This window comes from Hypanus sabinus, chromosome 17 (genome assembly GCF_030144855.1).
Source record: "Hypanus sabinus isolate sHypSab1 chromosome 17, sHypSab1.hap1, whole genome shotgun sequence".
NCBI lineage: Eukaryota > Metazoa > Chordata > Chondrichthyes > Myliobatiformes > Dasyatidae > Hypanus > Hypanus sabinus.
The window spans coordinates 59,519,185-59,537,188 of NC_082722.1; the positions used below are offsets into that span (position 1 = coordinate 59,519,185).

General features: G+C 42.9%; 1 protein-coding gene across 1 annotated transcript in view; it reads left to right on the plus strand.

Annotated features, from left to right (window-relative positions):
* Nucleotides 1-18,004, plus strand: part of cdh13 (cadherin 13, H-cadherin (heart)) — a 1,114,907-nt gene that overhangs the window by 973,414 nt on the left and 123,489 nt on the right. The window lies entirely within an intron of this gene.

Here is an 18,004-nt window from a genome sequence, read left to right on the forward strand (position 1 = left end):
GAATATTTATTCTCCTGGTTGTGAATAGTTTATAGAGAGCAAAATCTAGAGAATTGCATCTTCCAGCTGATGTGTCGCTTTGCCTGCTTAGACACAGATATCCAAATGATGGCACTCAGTGGCTAGCAGGTTAATAGTCTTTAAAACCTGACCTTTTGCAGCAGCTGAATCTGGATAAGACGCTTGCCATATTTGAAATTATTTAAATCTTACACCTCTCCCACAATGAGAAGGTGTACAAATCTTTGCGTTATGACTCCATCACAATGTACAGACATGTGAATTTCTAAGTCCAATAGCTTGTAGAAAGAGGCTGTCCTATAGCCTGTTGATCCTGGCTTTAATACTGCAGTACCTTTTGCCAAACAGAAGCAGGGGAAACAGTTTATGGTTGGGGTGACTAGTGTTCCCGATGATCTATTAGGCCTTCTTTCGGCACTTGCTATTGTAAGAATCCTGAAAGGAGGGAAGTTCACGTCCACAGATACACTGGGCTGTCTGTACCACTCTCTGCAATTGTGCACTCTTGCTTTGCCATTCAATACAAGCATACAAGCTGGTTAATAGTCTAATTCAAAGTGCCCACACAAACCCCCATCGATTAACACCATAAAATTCTCCCTATTCCAGAACAAGGCAATATCTATCCATTTACAAAACAGGAAGCCAACCAGCAAATGTAATGATTCAGTCCTTCTTGCTTAGTGCACCTAAACATCTGTTCACTTGATGAGGCCATTGTTGCTGACCAACTGCTTTTTTGCACAGCTGCTAGAGGAACAAAGAAAAAATTATACAAAACAACATATTTGATGTGTGTAGATGATAAAAATTGGTTTGTACTGCAGTGCATCGAACCCACCCTGCAACCAAAAGTATTCTACAGATAGGCTCAAAGCAGAGGTCATAAAATTGCTTTTCACAAAATCCACATAGATAAGTGAAACTCCTGGTTCGTGTGGTTGGCATTATAATCACGACTCTCAAATATTAGGTGCTTTAGAATCATAGTGTCGTACAACACAGAATCAGGTCCTTCAGCACAGCATGTCCAGGCTACCCATTGCACCTATTGATAATAATTCCATTAGCCTCAACCTGATGGCATGAATATCAATTTCTTATTCTGGTTTTTAAAAAAATCCCTTCTCCTCTCTTTTCCTAATCCCTCCACTGGCCTTTTATCTCTTTTCACTTTCCTATCGCCTCCCCCTAGTGCCCCTCCTCCTTCCCATTCTTCTATGGTCCATTCTCCTCTCCTATCAGATTCCTTCCTCTCATCCCTTTACCTTTCCTACCCATCTGGCTTCACTATCACCTTCTAGCCATCATTCTTCCCCCCCTCCCCACCTTTTTATTCTGGTGTCTTCCTCCTTCCTTTCCATTCTGGAGGAAGGGTATTGGCCCAAAATGTCAATTGTTCATTCATTTCCATAGATGTTAAGGCAGCCAAGTGGTTAAGGCGTTCGTCTAGTGATCTGAAGGTCGCTAGTTCGAGCCTTGGCTGAGGATTGCTTGTGTGTCCTTGAGCAAGGCACTTAACCACACATTACTCTGCGATGACACTGGTGCCAAGCTGTATGGGTCCTAATACCCGTCCCTTGGACAACATCGCTGGTGTGGAGAGGGGAGACTTGCAGCTTGGGCAACTGCCGGTCTCCCATTAAAAAAAACCTCGTCCAGGCTTGTGCCCTGGAAACTTTCCAAGGTGCAAATCCATGGTCTATCCAGACTAACGGAGGCCTACACACGCATGTAGAGTGTGTAGAGTTCCTCCTGTGTTTTATGTGTGTGATGCACCATCAATAACTCTCTCTGAGACGTGAAGGCGAGATATCGGCTTTTATTGACTGGAAGAAAGAACAAGCAGTGGTTGACCACCATGCTACATCCTGGAGACAGAGAGGCCGGGCTCAGACCTCAATTGCCTTTATACAGGGGTCTGTGGGAGGAGCCACAGGAGCAGTCAGCAAGGGGCGTGTCCAGACAGGTATATGTAGTTCACCACATTCACCCCCCCCCCTTTGTTTTAAAAGAGAGTCCCCATGTGGCGAAGTTTCTTACAAGTATATTTACAGGTTAAGTCTATCAAGTGGTCGAATCTGTCGCTGTGATCTACGTAGCACCGGCTGTGATTACGCAGGTGCCGGTGGTGATTGCACCAGAGACGGTGGTTGTGCTGGTTCCGGCCTAACTGGAAGTGTCAGCCCACTAGGCGTCAGTGATCCCTCACGCATGTGCGAGGCGCCTGGTATATACGCATACGAGACGCCCGGTATAGGAGTGTCGTGAGGAGCCTGTGTAGGACTCGGTGTGTGCGGTGTCACCTCGGGTACAGGGTTCATAGTTACCGTGGAGTGTTCGGGGTAGTGGTCTGCTGCTCCTGTGGGCGCCAGGTCACGGACGGAGACTGTGTCCTCCCGCCCATCAGGTAAGACCACGTAGGCATACCATGTAGAAGGTGAACCCTCTCGAACAGCGGGGAGTATTTATTCCTCCTCACATGTTTCCGGAGCAGCACTAGCCCTGGGGACGTCAGCCAAACTGGTAGGGTGGTCCCAGTGACAGACTTCCTGGGAAAAGAGAATAGGTGCTCGTGAGGGGTGGCATTGGTGGACGTACATAACTGGGAGCGGATAGAGTGGAGTGCCTCAGGGAGGACCTCCTGCCATCGAGAGACCGGGAACCCTTTTGACTTAAGGGCTAAAAGTGTGGCCTTCCACACTGTGGCATTCTTCCTGTCCACCTGTCCATTTCCCCGGGGATTATAACTCGTGGTCCGACTAGTAGCAATGCCCTTAGCCAGCAGGTACTGGCGCAGCTCGTCACTCATAAAGGAGGACCCTCTATCACTGTGGATATAGCAGGGATATCCGAACAGAGTGAAGAGCTGGCACAGTGCTTTTATAACGGACGTGGCAGTGGTATCGGGGCAGGGGATGGCAAAGGGGAACTGCGAGTACTTGTTGATAATATTGAGAAAGTAGACATTGCGGTCGGTGGAGGGAAGGGGGCCCTTAAAGTCAACACTCAGTCGCTCAAAGGGGCGGGTGGCCTTGTAAGTTGCTCCTTTTCAGGATGGTACAAGTGCGGTTTGCACTCAGCGCAGACTTGGCAGTCCCTGGTCATCGTCCTGATGTCTTCAAGGGAGTACGGCAGGTTCCGGGCTTTTACGCAATGGTAAAATTGGGTGACCCCCCCCCACCCCCCCGGATGGCAAAGATGTGCATGGAGGGCGTATAGGTGGTCGAGCTGTGTGCTAGCACACGCTCCCCAGGATAGGGCATCAGGGGGCTCATTGAGCCTTCCAGGCCAGTACAGGATATCATAGTTGTAGGTGGACAGTTCTATTCTCCACCGCAAAATTCTAACATTTTTGATTTTGCCCCGCTGTTGGTTGCTGAACATGAACGCAACCGAGCGCTGATTGGTCAGCAAGGTGAACCTTTTGCCGGTGAGATAGTGCCTCCAGTGCCTAATAGTTTCCACTATGGCCTGGGCTTCTTTCTCCACCATGGAGTGCCAAATTTCAGTGCCTTGAAGGGTACGAGAAAAGAATACTACTGGCCTGCCTGCCTGATTGAGGGTAGCAGCAAGCACGAAATCAGAGGCGTCACTCTCTACTTGGAAGGGAATGGTCTCGTCCACCGCATGCATCGTTGCTTTGGCAATGTCCCCTTTAATGCAGCTGAAGGCCGCGCAGGCCTCGGCAGAGAGGGGAAAAGTGGTGGACTTGACCAAGGGGAGGGCCTTGTCTGTGTAGTGAGGGACCCATTGGGCGTAATAGGAAAAGAAGCTCAGGCATCATCTGAGGGCTTTGAAAGTGGTGGGAAGAGGGAGTTCTAACAGGGGGCGCATACGGTCGGGATCAGGGCCAATGACCCCGTTTTCCACGACATACCCAAGGATAGCGAGTCGGGTGGTTCCGAACACACACTTGTCCCTATTATAAGTAAGGTTCAAGGCTTTGTCCACTTGGAAAAATCGTTGGAGGTTGGCGTTGTGATCCGGCCAGTCATGACCACAGATGGTGATGTTATCCAGATAGGGAAATGTGGCCTTCAGTTGGCACTGGTCCACCATCTGGTCCATTTCCCTCTGGAAGACCGAGACACCATTTGTGACACCAAATGGGACACGCAGGAAGTGATAGAGCCTGCCGCCCGCCTCGAAGACAGTGTAGGGGCGGTCCTCTGGGCGGATGGGGATAAGTGAATTTTAGATCTATTGTCGAGTACACCTTGTACTGAGCTATCTGGTTGACCATATCCGCGATGCGGGGTAGGGGGTACACGTCAAGCTGCGTGAACCTATTGATGGTTTGACTATCGTCCACGACCATCCTATTTTTCTGCCCGGTCCAAACAACAACCACCTGGGCCCTCCAAGGGTTTGTGATTGGCTCAATGATCCCCTCCCTGAGCAGCCGCTGTACTTCCGACTGAATGAAGGCCCTGTCCCCCGCACTGTACCTCCTGCTTTTAGTTGCCACAGGTTTACAGTCGGGGGTCAGGTTGGCGAACAGCGGTGGGGGAGGGATCTTGAGGGTGGAGAGGCTGCAAGTGGTGTCAGTAGCACAGCTGTCGGCATGGTGCTGGGTGGGACGTGTGGTTCGGTATGTGTGTAGTCAGTAGCGGGGTATATGGTGAAGTCCCACAATACTGAGGATTCCTGACAGTGAGTGGTGGGAGGGGCCCATCATATGCCATAGTCACACTTTCGAGGTGGCTCTGGAAGTCCAGCCCCAATAGCACAGGTGTGCACAGTTGAGGCATGACCAGTAGCGCAAAGTTCCGATATTCTGTGCCCTGCACAACCAATGTTGCTACACAACCTTCCCGGATGTCTGTGGAATACGACCCAGAAGCCATGGTGACCCTTTGGCTTACCGGCTGTGTCACGAGTCTGCAGCGTTGCCCCGTGTCCGGGTCAATAAAACTCTCAGTGCTGCCCATGTCAAACAGGCAGCTAGTCCTGTGCCCCTCCACCAGGATGTCCATCATTGACTTTGCAAGCTGGTGTGGGGCGCTTTGCTCGAGGGTTACGGTGGCCAGAGTTGAACAGCCGTCTTGGTGCCCCGTAAGCACCGGTGGGTAGGGGGCGGGGCATGTTGGTGCAGACAAAGATGGCTGCCCCCATCCAGGCATGCAAGATGGTGGCCCCCATGCCTCGCACGAGGCAGGCAGGCAAGATGGCAGCCCCCATGCCTCACACGAGGCGGGCAGGCAAGATGGCGGCCCCCATGCCTCACACGCAGCGCTGCCCGACCCTGCTCATGGTTTAGACTTACAGACCTTGGCGAAATGGCCCTTCTTCCCGCAGCTGGAGCAGGTCTCTTCTCGGGCCGGGCAGCGTCTTCGGGGGTGCTTTTCAAGTCCGCAGAAGTAACGCTGTGCGGACTTGCGACTGGCAGCAGCGTTGGCGAATTTGCTCGTGGGAACCGGTGGCGGTGGGGTCTGAGGTGTCCATGGAACCGGCAGGGAATCGCGTGGCTGGACAGCGTCAACGTTGTGCAGCGCAGCCTCCGGCGTGTCGGCTGTCTCGATCGCTGAGTGTAAAGTAAGATCGGCATTTTCCAGCAGCCGCTGGTGCACATACACTGACCTGATTCCTGTAACAAAAGCGTCTCGTACCAATAGCTCCGCATGCTGTTCCGCCGTGAGAGTTTTGCAGTCGCAAGTTCACACGAGTGTCTGTAGGGCTCGGAGAAACTGTGCGCTTGATTCTGCAGTCCGCTGCCGTCATGTAGCTAAGCGATGTTTTGCGTAGACAGTGTTCACCGGCCTCAGGTACTGTCTTTTGAGGGCGTCCAGTGCCCCTTTGTAGGTCAGCAGGCCTCAGATAAGTGAGTAAACTTTCGGGGTGACCCTCGAGAGGAGAATTCAGTGTATAACAGCGGGGTCAGTTGCATGAACCTCCTCCAAGTATGAGTGGAAGCATGCAAGCCAGAGTTCAAAGGCAAGAGCTGCTTCAGGGGCTTGGGGGTCCAAGTCCAATCTTTCCGGATGTAAAATGCTTTCCATGTTTTAAAACTTACAGTCAATAAAATTGATGCACCATCAATAACTCTCTCTGAGATGTTAAGGCGAGATATCGGCTTTTATTGACTGGAAGAAAGAACAAGCAGTGGTTGATCACCATACTGCATCCTGGAGACTGAGAGGCCAGGCTCAGACCTCAATTGCCTTTATCCCGGGGTCTGTGGGAGGAGACACAGGAGCAGTTAGCAGGGGGCGTGTCCAGACAGGTGTATGTAGTTCACCACAGTGTGTTGATTTGGATTTCCAGGATCTGCAAACTTTTTTGTGTTACTAATGCCATTCATCCATATTAGGTCTGCATTTGTTGTTTCAAGATGACAAGTTGTTGTTTTGATGCTTCTTAAGTATCATGACATTACTAATGCACATCTTCGGTAAAAGGGATATATGTTGTTGATAGAGCTTGTAAATTTCAGATGCAAGATGAAGTACAGAAAAAAAAGAGTAATTTCTCTGTTATAATCTGGATTTAATTTTGGCCCATGTACAACACCAGAAGACAAGTTCAGGTCCAAAGGACGTCATATATCTTGCCTGAAAATTTGAGTTTAGGCTTAAAGTTACCCACCGGTTAGGCATTTTCCTATAAAATCCTGCTTTGAAGGGGTTTTAAATATGCCATACTTAACAGCACCACACTGCATCAAAAGCAGTAGATCACATAATGCCAATCATATTCAGGATGGCGGAGACATAAGAGAATTCCAGTGTGGAATCTGGAACAAGTAACAATCTGCTGGAGGAGCTGAGTGAGTTGAGCAGCATCTGTGGGAGGAGAGGAATTGTCAGTGTTTGTAGAGTCGAATGCGAGGCTTTGGGCCTGATGCAGGGTTTCAATCGGAATCTCTGACAACTCCTTTCCTCCCACAGCTGTCGCTCAAGTTCCACCAGCAGATTAGGCAATGCTTAGGATCAGATGTGTTCTAAAACTCCACAGAATTTCACCGAAAAATAGAGGAATTGCTTTTGTGAAAAGGAAACTGTAGTTTTTGGGAATAGTAAATATAACTAGAAAATGCTGGAACACCCAGCAGGTTAGCCAGCATCTGTAGAAACACACACAAAATGCTGGTGGAACTCATCAGGCCAGTGAAAAAGAGTACATTTGATGCTTGGAGCTGAGACTCTTCATCAGAACGTTTGTTTGTCTTATCTGGAAAGAGAAACGGGGTAAATGCTTCAAGCAAACACCTTTCACTGGAATACATGGCAAAAAAAAACAGAAGCACAATCACTAAGAAAGGAATGCACAGTCTGAAGTTTGGCCTTCTTGATAGATAATTCTACAGAAAGCTGTCAGTATTGAAAATATGGAAATCAAACAGAAAATGCTAACAACACTCAGCAGATCAGGCAGTATATGCCGGGTAAAGGAAAAGTGCGAGAAATTCATGTCAAAGGCTTGCAGAAATATAGAAACCAAATTTGCAGTGGTTCTGCCATTTCACCCTCTACAGATGTTTCCTGAGCTTCAGAGTATATTGACTGGTTGCGTCACAACCTGGAAAGGAAATAACAATGTCTTTGAACAGAAAATCCTTTAAAAAGTAGTGGATAAGGCCCAGTCCATCACATTTACATGGAGCTTTGTTGCAGGAAGGCAGCGTTCATCATCAGGGACCCCCACCACCAATGTCATGCTCTCTTCTTGCTGCTGACATCAGGAAGAATGTACAGGAGCTCTGGGACTCACACCACTAGGCTCAGAAACAGTTATTTCCCCTTAGGGTAATGCCAGTCATATTCAGGATGGTGAATTCTGGTGTGGAATCTGGAACGAGTAACCATTAGGGTCTTGAAGCTGAGGGGATAACTTCACTCAACTTCACTTGCCCAATCACTGAACTGTTCCACAACTGTGGACTTCCTTTCAAGGACTCTTCATCTCATGTTCTTGATATTTATTATAATAATAATAATTATTATTTACCTTTCTTTTTGTATTTGAACAGTTTGTTGTCATTTTCACACAGGTTGTCCTGTGTTGGAGTGAACTTTCACTGAGTGTATTATAGTGATTGGATTTATTGAGAATGCCTGCTAGAAAATGAATCTCAAGTTTGTACATGGTGACATATATGTACTTTAATAATAAAATTATTTGGAACTTTGTAACCCATGTAATCGATAGGAGGTTACACCACCCCACTTCTATTATTTCTGTTTTTGCACTATTTTTAATTTAACCATTTAACATACATATATATACTTACTGTAGTTTATTGATTGATTTATTTATTTTTACTATATTATCATAAATTGCATTGTGCTGCTAAGTTATCAACTTTCATAACATATGCCGTTGATATTAAACCTGATTCTGAAATGATACTGAACTCTTTGTATACTGCAGAGGGAATGCAAGCCTGATCTGTCATCGGCGATCACTGGCATTCTTATGTGAATGCACTAGCTACTATGCTACCTTGCCAAACTAATGTCACTTAGAAACATCAGAATGAACACAGTTGTGGAAGAGTTACAAACCCCATGGGTATATTGTCACTGTCACATGACCATGATGTAATTGAGGCTCTGCTGGGCATGATGTTATGGTGTTGTGATGGTGGAGTGATGTAATTTTCCCACCAGTGAGAGGTCATGTGATGGCTTGTTTCAACACGGTGTAAAAGGAGAACCCCTCCCTGTGATGCAGGTTAGTTCATGGTTTAATTTGTCAGTGACTCCGTTCTGCTGCGTATTTGATTTTATGACACAGTTTCATTTTAAAAGTAGAGTTTTAATTTCTACTGTAAGTATTATTGTGCCAGCAGTTCTGAAAATCACTGCCAGTTAAAGTCCAGTCAGACAGTGAAGAATTATCAAAGTTCGGGAGGCCGAAGGATTGAGAAAAGTTGGTGTTGTTGGCGGTGAAACAGGTTTGAGCTTATTTGATCCTCTTTTGAAAGTAACCTTAGTAACCTGCAATCCAAGATAGCTTCTGCTAAAAGAGCAGAAAGAGCTGGGTGCAGGGTTTCACCAAGGAAAGGTCAGTGCCTTTAAGCCATTTTATTTCCTTCATCGTAAATCTTTCGGGCAAGGCATATTTCGGCTGGGATCAGCAGTAATGTCATGAAAGAGAATTTATTACTTCAAGGAAAGTCTCTCTTAACTGACTGTAAATCATTTTGGACTTTTTGCAATACTACTTTAAAGAACTGAGTTTGCACTTCTCGCTTTAAGAACTGTTTGAGCTGCCGTATAGCAACCGACTTCCGGTTAAGTTAGTCATTTGTTTACATTTGGGTTTTTTTTTAGCAGTGTTTAATAAATGTTTTATTTGTTATAAAAAAACTGTCTCAATTGTATATTCATTGTTGCTATATCGTAACAAAAGGAAACTTGGCTTTCCTTTTCCTTTCCTCCCATCTGTACCACAATTATGTAGAAATCACCGGGGACTTGGAATCCTGAGCAAAGGTCGAGCTTGCACTGTCTGACAGCTGATTTTTTATGATCATAAAATTGGGAAAATGCAGTATTCTCTCCAATATCACCAGTTACAAACCATATGACATTTGAAGCATCCACTATTGCTCAGCAATTTTAGATTATCACGTTTGACCTTTACATAAGAGTCACTTGTTGGTACTTAAAATAAGCAGAGCCCTCCTCAGATGTTTCTCCTTCTTTGATGTTGGGTTTTGAGTGCATTTTTAGATGCAAGCTGCATTTAACATTCTGACGTTGCTGAGTAGGATTATTTTGCATCTGTGCCACTGTTGTTGAATGATTGTAGTTTCAAGATTTACGATGGGGAAAAAAATGAACTGCAATGCTTCCAAGTTTATTGGGCTGATTTAGTCTTCCTACTTCAGTTTTCTTCTGAGCATAGTAAAGGTTATTTTAAAGTTGTGTGGACTTGATTTGACATCAGCTCTAGATGTCAAGGTTAAAACACTGAGACAACTGAATATAACATGAGGAATTCTCCACTCTATTTTTCCTCAATTTCCCTGAGTAGCTCAGATTGAGATCTAAATTGAATAGAGAACATGAAGAGGTGCTTCAAAGCCCAATATGAATCAGAAATTAGAAAGTCTATTGAATTTTTACCATTCACACTTAAGTGTCTCATGAAATACATGCTCTAATCTAAATTGTGAGGATCTGTGTTCAATATGTCATCGGTTATTTGCATTCAGTATTAAAGTGGCTTCCCCTAAGCACAGTAAGGTGGCACTTCTGCTTTGAGTTACTCCCCTGCCTGCAATATTCACAGACACTTTACAGCTCCATTAGTCTCATCCACCAGCAGGAAATAAGACCAAAAAGTTATATTTGAGGAACTCTGATGAAGAAGTCCATGTCCTCTATCTTCAATACATCACAAAATGTTACGACAATGCACTCAAAATGAGCACTGAGCACTGCCACAATGCTATCTAGAGTACACACTTCCATTCATAATGCTAAGAAGAACTGACATCCAACATTGCACACCATAATAATATTATAAACATGTTTTTTTTCCAGTTTCAGATAGATAAAGACTTGTCAAAAGTAACCGTATTTTCACTGAAGAGGATATGAGTGCAATTCTGAGGCTTTAAAATCAAGCAGAAAGAAATCAATGCACTGAAGTGCATCAATATAATCCCTGCTTTAAGTGTTTTTGTCTATTAAAATACCTTGTATGTCATTCAAAATAATGCAACAGGGAATGTGCTGTTAGGAATGGTAATATTGAAAAATACTATTTCACTCTGTGCCTTCTACTCATGCTTTTTCCTTGCTTTTATGTAGTTAAGAACATACTGCAATCAGAAGTGTGGCTAACAAAGTTTTGGGAGGAGTTTAATAAAGGCCTAACTGTAGGTTTATTTCAATTAATAGGATTAATAGGGATTGTGATTGTAATGCAATTAAGTTGTCAGCAAGGGAAATTACAGAGAAGATAACAGCTGGCAAGAGCAAACAAACATACTTCTGCATTAATGCTACATATTTTGTAGTTTGGTGTTTTCATTGTCCAGTGAAAAAAGTGTCATGCATAGGCCTTTACTATGGACTCTCCAAGTCCCAAGTAGTGGACATGGTCCAGTCCATCATGGATAAAGCCACCCCACCATTGAGCACATCAACACGGAGTGTTGTCACGATAAAGCAACATCCATCATTGAGGACACCCGCCATCCAGGCCATCCTCTCTTCCTGCTGCTGCCATCATGAAGATAGTACAGAAGCGTCAGGGCGCATACTACTGGTTCAGGAACAGCCAGTACCCTCAACCATTAAGCTCTTGAACAAGAAGGGGTAACTTAACTCAACTTCATTTGCCCCAGGACTGAACTGTTGCCACAACTTATGGAGGCACGTTCTCGATATTTATTGTTTATTTTTTTTTCTTTTTGTATTTGCACAGTTAATTGTCTTTTACACACTGGTTGCTTGTCCACCCTGTTGAGTATGGCCTTGTATTAACCCTAGTGTGTTTCTTGTACTTACAGTCAATGCCTGCAAGAAAATGAACCTCAGGGTTGTATATGGTGACACTTTGATAATAAATTTACTTAGAACTTCTTTGAAGTTTGAAGGCCCTGGAAACTAGTTGCTGAAGTGAAGGTAATATTCAGCCAAGTGTCTCAAAGGCAAAATTGTGGCCTGAAAGTAACCCAATAGAGCTGGCTAGGATACACCTGCACCTCCTGACCTCACATAATATATTTTAATTTTTTTTTGTGTGGAAGCCAGTTGTTGAGTCTCATCCAGTGCTGGGCATCCATGTTTCAGGAAAGGATCTTCCAGCAGGCTGAAGAACCATCTTTAGCATGATGTTTGCTTTGAGTTGACATCAGGACAGGATTGCCAGTATTCTGACAAGGAACAGGCCCAACTTTGTTCCACAGGCATTGTTAACACAATACCTTGTGCAACTCAATCATATTGACCTGGAATATTCCTTGCAGTGTTTTACAATGCAGAGCTTTGCATCTTCATATACACAAGTGGAAGGAATAGTGGTTTGCAAATCCTTCAAAGCAAAATAATGCAAAGCATGCTTCAGACACCATTAAGTATAGCAGTATGGTGCTTATATTAGACCCCTTTACCCCCATTTTTTCATTTTGAAAATGGGTACAACAAAGTTGAATATCTACCCCAAAATCTTTAAGCTGCAGTTAGAGTATTTAGGGAGGTGAAATGAATGTTGGCTTTGCCAATGATTCCCACTTCCAATAAATCAGGAGTTCCCAACCTATGGTCCACAGACCGCTTGCTTAATGGTATTGGTCCATGGCATAAAAAAGGTGGGGAACTCCTGCTATAAGGGAATTAAACATGCCATCAGAAGCAAGAGCAGATCTATAAACTATTGTTTTCTGTTCTGCTGCTTTACTCCTACTATTGACCGCATTTTCACTGGTCCTTTAATGAACCGTCCAAGCCCTATCCCTGAAGTTTGAAACATGGAATAGATTTCTGAAGATAAAAAACATGGAAAATTTGTCTATTGTCAATTTGATTATTTGGATTGGAGGAGAAAAGATGATCAATTATGAGCAGGATGAATCTCAACCAGTTAAACAGCACATTGTCCAGAACGACAACAATTAGGATCAATATGGAGCAACATAAGCAGCTTTTCCCAACAAAGCACTTTGACTAAATTTTTAAGAATCCTGCTTAGGCCACAATATGCCTAAGCACAGGTTATTTTAGAAAAATGTTCCTTTATCAGTTTAATTAAAGTTATACTTTACTGAATTTATTTCGATCTTTCCTGTCTATTATCAAAGGAGCTGATGCAAACTTTCCCTTCACGAAGGCCTAAAATTGGACTAGAGGAAACAAAATGAATCAACAACTCAAAGTTATTAAATTTGAAATATAAGAAGTTATGCAATACCTAGCTAATGTATACAAATGAAATTAGTAAATAAGTAATGGTAGCTATTTCATATAATTTTATGTTATGTAACTCAGGCTATTCATAACACTGTTTGTTATTATTGATATAAATTTAACACCTGAATAAAATATTATTAGGTTGCCAAGCAACATATTTTGCAAATAATAATAATGTTAGAAAATGTGCTGGATTTTCATCGGGTTATTAGACATGGTGCGTTTCTGATTATGCAATAATTTAAACCATTATTTAATTCACTTTAGAAAAGCAGTGTAATTTCGAGTGAACGGTGACGGATCATTCTGAACATGGAAACATTTTTCACTTCTGTCTTCATTTTCCATTTCAGTTGTGTAATGGCACACAATTTATTTTTTTCACCAGCATTTTCACTTTGATCCAATTATTAGTGCAATGTCAGCTTCTAGATGGCAGGATTAAGTATAAAGCCTGAGGTCGAATTTGACAAGTTACATCAGTTTACACCAGAGCACAGGCTTATGTTTTCACTTCAAGATGGTAGGGCTTTTGAGCACATTAAAATATTCGTGAAAACTGCCCAAGTGGCAGAAGGATTTTTGTGAACCACCTACTGCATATTGCCACTTAAATTCAGACTGAATTGTTATTGGAAGTTGACAGTTCTGATTTATAGCATCCACTTTGAGAAAAGCAAAATATATAAACATATTCAAAATAATACAATATAATAGAGACTTATCCAAAAACTCTACTGCCTGTAATAGTTGCGAGAGGTGGTTCAACTAAGTACTGAGGAAAGGGGAATGAATACTTTTGAACTTCTGACATTTTTAGTTCTTGAATTTGTAGTTTGCTGTACTTTACAATGTTCCCATTTTTTTAGGCTGAACTATGTAAAAAGGAGCGTGTGAAACACAAATTAAAAAATTCAGTTAAGTTGATCAAAATCCCTGGCTGTAATACTCACTTATGTGAACAAACGGTTTGGGGGCTGAATACTTCTTTAAGGCACTGTAAACTGTATAAATATTTATATTCAAAACAAAGGAAATATGAAATATATTTTGTTTATAAACTAAGAAAGGTTTGTTTTCAACCACATGAGCTACTGTGTTTTTCACATTTTAATTTTTATGTATTAGAGTTACTTTAGATCATGAAAAGAAATATTTGACAAAAGTATCCCAGCAGGTATAATATTTTCAGAAATCTGGGAACTCGACAGTGAATCGAATCATCCTTTTGCCATCTAGTTATCGGCCATTTGTTTTACTCTTGTGTACAATAGAACAGTGGAAGCAGGTGCTGTGTAGGTCACAATCATGCATATATTCATAATATGGTAATTCTAGGTCAAAGCTTCAGTGGAAGGTGTGCAAGCTTTAGGTGCACTAAACTCATTCCGTCCCTCAGACAGCTCTAGAGAAAAACTAGCTACCTATAAATGTGATGTAAGTGGATAAACTGGAATTAGGAATTGGAGAAGTAAAAGCACGAGCAATTTATTTGCTTCAATTATGCATACGATTTCTATTCATGCTTAGGTCTATGTTTATTAATCCTATGTGACTCTAAAACAAAAAAATGTATATGAGACTTTTAGTCAAGCTGAAATGAGCATCTGCACAGATCTGTATGTTTATGATTTAATGCTTCACTGTGAAGTCTCTTTGAGGGATGGCTACCCTGAAAAAGTTTAAATCTTCTCTTCAACGGGAATTCAGTGAGACACTCTCTCACTACTCCTCCTCTGTGATCTCTGGTGCCCTCTGATACTTTGATCTTGTACTCACCCAGACTGGCTGGCTATCATCGTTCTTTTCTGTCCCCTTCCCCACCATTTCCCCCTTCTTTACCAGTTCTGAAGTAGGGCCTTGGCCTGAGACATTAACTGTTTATTAATTTCCATAGATGCTGCTGACCTGCTGAGTTCCTCCAGCATTTTGTTGCTCTGGATTTCCAGAATCTGCAGAATTTCTCATGTTTATGATTCTCATATTGCCTGCTTTTTCTAACATCTTTGAGCCAGATGGTATGCAGAGTTATCTAGTCTGTTAGAAATCAAAGCCTTTACTGCTGAATGGTTGTGTTCTGTTTGTATCATAAAAATAAGCTTCCAAAGAATGACGTATGCTTTATTTCCAATATGATTCACTTAGTTAGCATGCAAAGGTTAAATGCATTTGAGAAAGAATAGGAAATAATCAGTCACTCTTCACAATATTTCATTCATGTTATTTCTCATGGTTATAACACTGATTACAAGCATCCTTACCAATTCCATCCAATGTTAATTCCCTGCTGGACATTAAGAGCTTCAAGTACTGCAGGTATACCCCTTAAGTAAGTTGCCCATTGGTGGAGAAAGTGAAAGAGCTGGGTTTAGTGCGGATTGTGCTGCTCACTGCATCAGAGACACGTCCATGTGTGAAGGCGATGCATAGTCTGACAGCGAGTGATCATCTTAATTCACTTTTTTTTTGTCATTACAAGACCATGTTGGACATTGGTGATGTGGAGTGCTGCAAGTTCGATTCACTGTTTTAATGGCGAATAGTGGGTGTGTTCAGCAGGGGATCTGCTTGGCCTCGGTCATAGAGAGGACTAAACCTCAAACTGAGTTTTTTCAGCCACCCAGGAGAGAGGAGTCAGAGCTGGTGCACTCCACAGGAGTATCAGCGTTGGGGTGGCACAGCATCTATGTTGCTCTCCAGTGTTCTGCTGAGCATCAGCAGAAGACAAGATGCATTATGTTCGATTGCAGTCTGCTGCAACGTTCGTGGACTCAGGGACTTGGACTGTGTTTTTTTGGGTGACTGTATGTTTACTGCTATCTTATGTGCTATCTATGCTTCAAGCTGTGTATGACTTTTGGCACCTTGCCCCCAGAGGAACACTGTTTCATTGGGCTGTATTCATGGGTATTCAAGTATGATTGAATGACAATAAAACTTGAAGCTTAACTGTTGATAAATATTTACGCTTCAAAGGCCAGGTGATGCTAATATGTGTATAGAAGTAAACACTTTTTTCCCAGGACGGACGCTGGCTGTGACTGGTGTCCCTTCTCTCCGGCTGGTTTGGTGCATGCATTTTGGTCTTGACCTCAGTTTGATGGCTATTGGACACTGGTTTTTAATATTATCAGTGAGGTTTTGGGGGTGACACTGAGACCTTGCCCACTTATAGCTGTATTTGGGTTTAAATGAAAACCAGTTGGATATTGTTGCATTTACCTCGCTTTTGGCCCATAGGAGATTCTTGCTGGTCTGGAAATCTGCCACTCCCCCATCTGCTGCTGCTTGGTTAGAGGACGTAATATTTTTTCAGAAATTAGAAGAGATTAAATTCACTTTGAGGTGGTCTGTGAAAAAAATTCTGTTCGAAATGGGGACCTTTCTTGTCATATTTTGGGAGTCTTAAGGAATTACCTACTAGTTGAGGGCATCTGATTGTACTTGGGAAGTTGCCTCTCTTTTAGCACGCATATGGTTTACCTCACAGGGTGGTTGATGAATTGTAATGAGTGTATTCTGGATCATCTGACGTGTTGTGGATGTGTGTGGGCCTTCAGCTTGAAGTAGTGTGAGGGTATGGCTGTGAAATGTCCGTACTTGTGTTTGTAAATTGTTGTCTTGTACATACATTAGCTGCCATGTTATGTTTGGGGAGGGAGGTTGAGGGGAGTTTTGTTTAGGGGTAAGATATAAAAGCAAAATGGTGAAAATGTAATCCACTATGTATTCTGTATTGTGTCATTCCTTCAATAAAAATATATTAAAAAAAGAAGTAAACACTTTGAACCATGATAGCTTGTTCATTATAATATTTAGTGCTCGCAACAGAGATTAACATGCAAGAAACTGTAGTACAGAAATCAAGCCACCTTTCTAAATAATGTATAAAAAGTCCAAGGGCTTTATTAATATCCTCCTGTGATTTGTTGCTATCTTCCACAATGCACTCTTCTAATTGTGTATCACCTTCAAATTTGGAAATAATGCTCTTGATTCCAAGTCTGAACCATTAATATAAATTGTGAACAGCAGTGGTCTCCTTGCATTAATTGGTGCAAAATATCTATACCCACCTTTCAGAGGAAAGAGGTACATTTTAATCCTACACCCAGGTTTCTGTCTTGAAGGCAACCAGGACTCCAGTTTTTCTATTTGTCCTGTGGCTTTGTATCCCTTAATCTAGACTTCTTGCCAGTCTGACATTTAGAATGCCCCATCTCCTTGTTTTAAGGTCTCTCACACTCCCTCACTGCACCCGCCTGCTTTTATAGGAAATGCCCTTGTTAAACTGACTCCCAATCAAAAGGCATTATTTTAAATGTTGAAATCAAACTCACATGCAATGCCTGCACTAGCAGCTTGTTGCACATTCTTACAACCTTCTGATTGAAACATATAAGGTTATTAAGGGATTGGACAGGCTGGAGGCAGGAAGCATGTTCCTGCTGACGGGTGAGTCCAGAACTAGAGGCCACAGATAAAGAATAAGGGGTAGGCCATTTAGAACAGAGATGCGGAAAAACTTTTTCACCCGGAGACTGGTGGATATGTGGAATGCTCTGACCCAGAAGGCAGTGGAGGCCAAGTCTCTGGATGCATTCAAGAGAGAGTTAGAAAGAGCTCTTATAGATAGCAGGTTCAAGGGATATGGGGAGAGGGCAGGAACGGGGTATTGATTGTGTATGATTAGCCATGATCACAGAGAATGGCGGTGCTGGCTAGAAGGGCCGAATGGCCTACTCCTGCACCTACTGTCTATTGTCTATTGAATGAAAAAGGTTCTCCTCATGTTCCCCTTGAAGTTTTTACATTTCACCCTTAACCCATGCCTTCTAGTTGTTAACCCACCCAACCTCAGTGGAAGAACCCTGCTTGCACTTACCCTATCTATACCCATCATAATTTTGTATTGCTCTATAAATTTCCCCTTCAGACAGACAGACATACTTTATTGATCCCGAGGGAAATTGGGTTTTGTTACAGTCGCACCAACCAAAAATAGTGTAGACATATAGCAATATAAAACCATAAATAATTAAACAATAATAAATAAAATATTCCAAGTGGAAATAAGTCCAGGACCAGCCTATTGGCTCAGGGTGTCTGACAAA